The sequence below is a fragment of the Micropterus salmoides genome, unplaced genomic scaffold (genome assembly GCF_014851395.1).
Source record: "Micropterus salmoides isolate LMB-PRFRI ecotype aquatic unplaced genomic scaffold, ASM1485139v1 Ms_hic_scaffold_2620, whole genome shotgun sequence".
Taxonomy (NCBI): domain Eukaryota; kingdom Metazoa; phylum Chordata; class Actinopteri; order Centrarchiformes; family Centrarchidae; genus Micropterus; species Micropterus salmoides.
Genome location: NW_024041841.1, coordinates 645 through 7044, shown reverse-complemented (window position 1 = coordinate 7044; position 6400 = coordinate 645).

The window sequence follows — 6400 nt, the reverse complement described above, 5'->3', positions numbered from 1 at the left end:
CGTCTTCCCCCTTGTTCCCCCATCTCTCCCTCCCCTACCCGCAGGACGCTGGCCTCCCCTGCACGTGCTCCGCAGTGACTCCACAGATGGAAAAACCAAACAGGAAAAGTAGAGCAAATGGACTAGTGTCTGGGAGATCATGAGAAGCCTGTATTCTAATGCTCTTAATACCTTAGGGGATCATAGTAGAGTACGGGAAGGTCAGCAGATATTATTTGATTTTTACGGATTGCCTGAGGGGGATGAAGTTTATGAAGATTAAATAACTATGGAAGACATATAAGCTAAGGCTTCTACCTTCTATAGGGGGATATTCTCCGTTGAAAGGCTGAGAACAGTCATGTAGTTTGACTGTGCAATATAAAAGACTGCTCCACTATTATTGGTGCTGCCTTAATTTTAGCCTTAATTTGATAATGGCCTGTAAAAAGCAAAATATGAACATCGAGACAGACAGAAATCTTACTGCAGCAGAATGTAGGTTAGGCTACTCTCTCCCTTCTCAACATAATCATCCTTCTGATTACAGATTTAATTTCCAATCCTGTAACCACCAGTGATCTGATTCTCATCTAGCCTCACAGCTCGAGTGCAGGCAGTAATCTGAAATCACCTGAGGCGCTGAATCTGACCTTGTTTGCAGCTGCAATGCATTCTCTTTTCCCTCTGACTTGCTACCCCCTTACATCTGCACGTGACTGGCTGCTGCAGGATTTTCTCTGTTTGACCGCGTATCATATTAATCCCAGTAATTCCTTTAGAAAAAGGAAAATCTGGAAGTTTGTATTAGTTGAACTGACCTACTTGCAGGACTTAGGCGAATATGTGAATGTGTAAAAACTAGTTTACTGGGTTATAGAAGCGCGTGACGTCATTTCTCGTGCAGGGTGGCTACAAAATCTCTCACATTCCAGGAACGATGACGATCTAAACTGGGAGACAGCAATGATGAACAGATATACCCTCACACTGGGGCACCATATGCTTTATTTAGAAGCAACCACAGTTTGAAATAGTGCTACATTTATCAGTAACACAAGAAACCTCATCTGTAGACTTTCTATGGACAAACTTCATTACACACAAGTGCATATTAGCACCTGATTGTGCTAATGGACTAAAGAATATCACAAGACCTTTTGCCTAGTTTCAGCTTCTCAATTGTGAGGATTTGCTGTTGTTCTTTGTCTTACGTGATAGTAAGACGAGTGCCCTTTTGCACACGTAGACTGGAGCGCCAGCATTTAATATAGAACTTCTACACAAGATCTATTTACAGTACATCGTCTTTGAATAAGAAAACGCTAGTAAGCTAGTAATCATGGTACTTTAACCACTACAAGGTGCCTCAGTAATCTTATAACCAAGGTTCACCTAACATGACAGATAGATTGTCAATAAAAACGGATGTTAGTCACTCTAGATAAAAGTATGTGTTGAATAACTCCCATATTGTTCCCAACACTACCCTCCTCTCCAAAAGTCACACCATCAATCAGCAGGAGATTGTATTTGATTAGAAAGTCATTACAAGAGACAGGATTAACCCAATCAGAAACCAAGGGAATCCCATCATTATAATCTTGGTGAGTTGTGGATATCAGAGGGGTTCCAATCAATCCAATCTAAGAGGCCCGTCTTTCAAACACACAGTAGAACCCCTAGCCAAAACAGAGTGACCCAAGCCCTTTAATCTAAACTCCCCAAGCGTGGGTTTAGGCTACTTTTAGGGGAGGGTAAATTGGGGACGCACGCGACCAAACCTACAATCCCACAATAAGCTGCCTGCCCAATTTATAATTCATCTTTAGCTCGCCATATGTTGCAGTTGTTTTTTTTTTTTTTTTTTTTTTTTTTACATCGGACATGTGAGCATGGATTATTAATCTCTTGCAAAGCTAATCAAAGGCAGGTTTTTAGTTATTACCACGCTGTCTGGACTGGATTTCCTCACAGATGCCTATGGCTAACATTATGATGCTACATAAGGAAAAGTCAATAATAATCCCTTTACAGAACCCAAGGTCTGATTCCAGATGAGTGCGTACATTATGGGCTGAGTAAAGACACCCTGCTGGGCTGGTCTTTACACTGTGGGCTGCCATAAGGAGATAAAAGTACATAATCACTGCGATCAAAAGCACCATATGATTGAGGAGTTGATAAACTGAGACGAGTCGTCTTCCTCACCCGTCAGAATTATTTTTATTACTTCCCCATACATTGCGGATCTGACTACCCTAGTCATAAGATTAGCACATGGAAACGTTCAAAGGTATAAATAAAGACCCTTGCATGGGTGCATGAATGCGGACTAATTTAAGGAAGGACCCTGTTGCTATGCCTGCATTTTTTTGTTTTAGGTGAAGCATATCAAAACGCTGGTTTCTCTGGCAGTGAGGTTTATTTTACACCCAGGGTGTTAAATTCAAAAAGCCATCTCTATGTTTATCTTTCAGCAAAACAAATGTTGCTAAGACCTTGCGTTCTGTGACAGGAAAGTCTTGGACTAACTAAATACTGCTCTAGTGTTTGTGTTGAAAGCATGGTGGAACCGTTGCATTGTCTTCCAATCTGACCAAAGACACAGCCACAACTGATTAGGAGGTGAGACAAAAGGACTCAACGGTCAGTCACACTTATTTGCTATGTGATCCCAGTAATATAGTGTCAATGAATACTACACGCTGGGTTCTGAAGGCTACAGCCCTGCTGCTAATGTTCAACACCTTACATGGTATAGGAAGTTAAAGCAGATAGAATATAGGTCAGAGAGTTCACTTTGGTTTCCCAGCTCAGACTCCTCCTGCGCATGCTACTCTGATCCGGTGAGTCAAGAGCACAAGGGAGATGGGCTTTGGGTCTCTGACAGGTAACAAACCGATCAATTCTGCCAGTCTCAGAGGCCCTGTGGAGCTGAAGGAAATCACATCTAAAATTCTATTTTCAGTTCCTGTTCTGCTGGCAGAGAACAGTGTTTTTGTGGCATGAAGTGTGAATAGTGAGCAGACAGAGATATATATCTCCAGAGATATTGTTACAACAGACCCGCTGGATTGGAGCATAAAACCAGTGGGTACATTCAAGTTAATATACACATATACACAGGGCTGGATTTTACTGAGAGGCCAGGAGTATTTCAGTCAATAATCCAATTAGAAAACTCTCTGGATCGGATTCTTCTAACTCTGGTTCAGCTATAATCATCTCATTGTTAAAGTTTCCATTTATCCCTCTGTGGTCTCACAGTCTGGATCTAATAGGAAAGCAAAGCTTGCTGCACAAAGACCAAAGGAAAGGCAGACAGAATTGGAGATATGGAAACAGGATAAGAAAGAGAGGGGAGTCAGACAGCTTCTTTGTTGCTGAGCCAGACTAAAAGAAGCTGCACCTTCCATTCCTGCAATCGGAATGGTGAGGAAGTTCGCCATATCCCAGTAAGTAGGTTGATGGATTCTAAAGATCAGATTGAAATGAAATAAAAGACGTGCACAAACCCAAACCCAGAGACAAGGACTGACAAAACCTGGAGGAGAGTAAACCCATAATTCTAGATCTATAAACAGTGGCAGTAAACACGTCAGTGAGAGTGAAAAGCAAGAGGAAATATGAATATAAACTAAAGTGACATCTGCCTAGTGTTGGGGGAAAGCCCACATTTACATGCGACAGGACACGAAAATAAAGGACAGTGAGATGCTTCCCTTATCCAAACACTGTTTTGAGGCATAATATTGATAATCTGATACCAGATAGGGCAAAGCAGGGCATGTCTACTGTGCAATATCAGACAACTCAACATCGAGATGCAGAAATGTGATAAGAGAATGCATTTGGAGAGACTTGTGGACCAGAGTGGGCTGATGCTGAGCTGAGATTTTAAGTATCTTCTCAGCAGCATTCTTGGGCTATGACAAAGACAATCTCTGACGAATGCTGAACAATATAAAGCTGTGTCATTTAGTTCACTTTAGCTACTCATGCAGATGGTCAGAGTGCTGGGACCCTGAATGCCAAAGCAGTGTTCCAGCAACACTGAAGGCCGATCAGTGTTAGTCACAGTAGGCGACTGCAGAGGAGGAGAGGTGGGGAAGGAAGAAGAAAAAAAAACAACACCACACCGAGAACGGACTCTCCTGCCTCGTGAATCACAGCTCACGTGGAATCAAAGTTTGTGATGATAAACACAGACAAGCTCTTTCTCTATTCACAGGCCACTGTGCAGCCAGCGACTTTGAAGGGACAGAGTGCTTCAGAGTGTGTGGCGATTCTATATTTAGCTGTCCATTATCAACTGTTCATAATACAGATCTCTTAGGGAATGATGTTAAAAGGCATCTGGCAACGCAGCGGCTTCCTGCAGCACTGCAAGCTGACCCACTCTTTTACACTAAACAGCCTCACTACACCATACTTAATTTATTTCTTTAAGACATAATAGCCCACTGTCACAGGACTGGTACTTACCAGTGCGGTCATCAACAGACGACATGCGTCATTCTAGGACAAGTAATAATCAACCTATTTTGTCGTTTAGGTATGAGGTGTTCGTTATTTCTGTTTCAACAGGCTGTTTAACGTGGTTCTGTGAGGAATGCAAACCATGTCACATGGGAATGTATGCTGGTTTTAGTTTACTCAATTTACAAAGCACACTGTTGCTGATTAGTGCATGTTTTGCCAAAGCCAATGACACTTTCTACAATGAGTAACAGAGAAGCTAATTATTTACATCAGACTTTACTCCTCAGTGGGGTTGGGATGGAAATGGAAAACAGATTCACTTTCATCCCTTGACAAATCCGTGGAGGTTATGAGTAACTCCACTGGTTTTCATTCTGGTTTCTCACTCCAAATGTGGACCTTTTTAAGCAGGGATTTTCGATGACAAAATTAAAAGAGAAGCAATTTCAGAATATGTATTAGAAACTGTCATATTTACCAGTTAGATGTATGCGAGGCGTTAAATGTGCCAAACAGAAGGAGAAAGGAGGATAAAAAGGGTGAGAGAAATGTGAACAAGGGAGGGAGATATTAGCTGTTGCCTGGCACAGAGCCACATTGATTCACTGCATTGCAAAGAGCCGTTGGGCTATTATTCACACACAGGCCTGGACAATTTCACATATACTCAACACACATACACCCATTTCCAATTTTCCCAGCGTCCCCTGCAGTCAGCCATACTGCAGCACCTGGTACTCCAGCCATGTTGAGGCTTGCTCTTCCTTCTCAGATAAGGGAGGATGAGGCGAGTGTTCAAAGCCTCATAGGGGTCCTGGCAACACTGTGTGCAACTTGTGTTGTGAACACAAAGGGGATGCACTGCTCGCTAAAGGCGAGCAGTGAACTACAGAGAATATAAGAAAGCAGAGGTTAGAGAAACATACCCACATGTGAGTTTACGAGACACATATTTCCTTGAAAAGAAATAGTTTGGCCTCAAGTAGACTGGCTGAACATTATACTCCCATCACGAGACTTGAAGGGCATGAACCTAAAAACAACCATAAAGCTGTGCCAGATTGTGGGTCTCCTGAGTTGTAGAGCAGGACAGAGAAAGAGAGAACGCCACAGGGCATGGAGCCATTGGGGGACGGTAGATACGTGCACTGAATAAATGCGCGCACACACACACACCCCCCTCCACATACGAGCAATGTACTAATCAGACTCATGGGGCCCTTTACGCGCCTCACTAAAGAAGTCGTCCTCAACCATAAAAGATATCAGAATAGCCTAATTGGGCTGCTGCTGCTGCTGCTGCAGGAGCTCAGTAATAAAAAAATTCTACATAAATTCTCTCTGCTTACATCAGGGTGTAATGATTAAGTGTTAGTTATTGCTTTCATCAGATTTGGCCGGGGAAAACTACATTTCAAATTTTATTCCGACTTCACTTGGGCAACTAATCTGAAGTCAGCATTAGAGATTCTGTGTGAAGTCACTCTTTGGTTAGATCAAACCTTGTGTTCAGACATGCTGCTGATCTATATTCATAATTTGTCTACAAAGACAGGAGCTCCAAGAAAATATATCCTACCTGCAAAAGGAGGAAAACCAAGCTGCCATTACACTGTCTGTGTCAGACTGGAGCCTCTATACTGAGTGGCTCCTGTGTTATTTTAGGGTCAGTCACACATAATAACACAGTCATTATGCCCCTGGCATTGAGCTAAAGAACCTGGGGTCTGAGCAATTTATTTAGCCGTCAGTGTATATGATACATAAGATAAAGGCAGCTTTTCCATGTTACAGAATAGGTAGCATAATGACAAAAGATCATTTCACACCACCAATGCGAGAAATACAAACTAAGCCCAAAAGCAAACCAAGTTCCACTATCAACATTTACAGAAAAAGCTGATTTCGATGAGGTTTCGCGTTTCCTGGGAAGGTC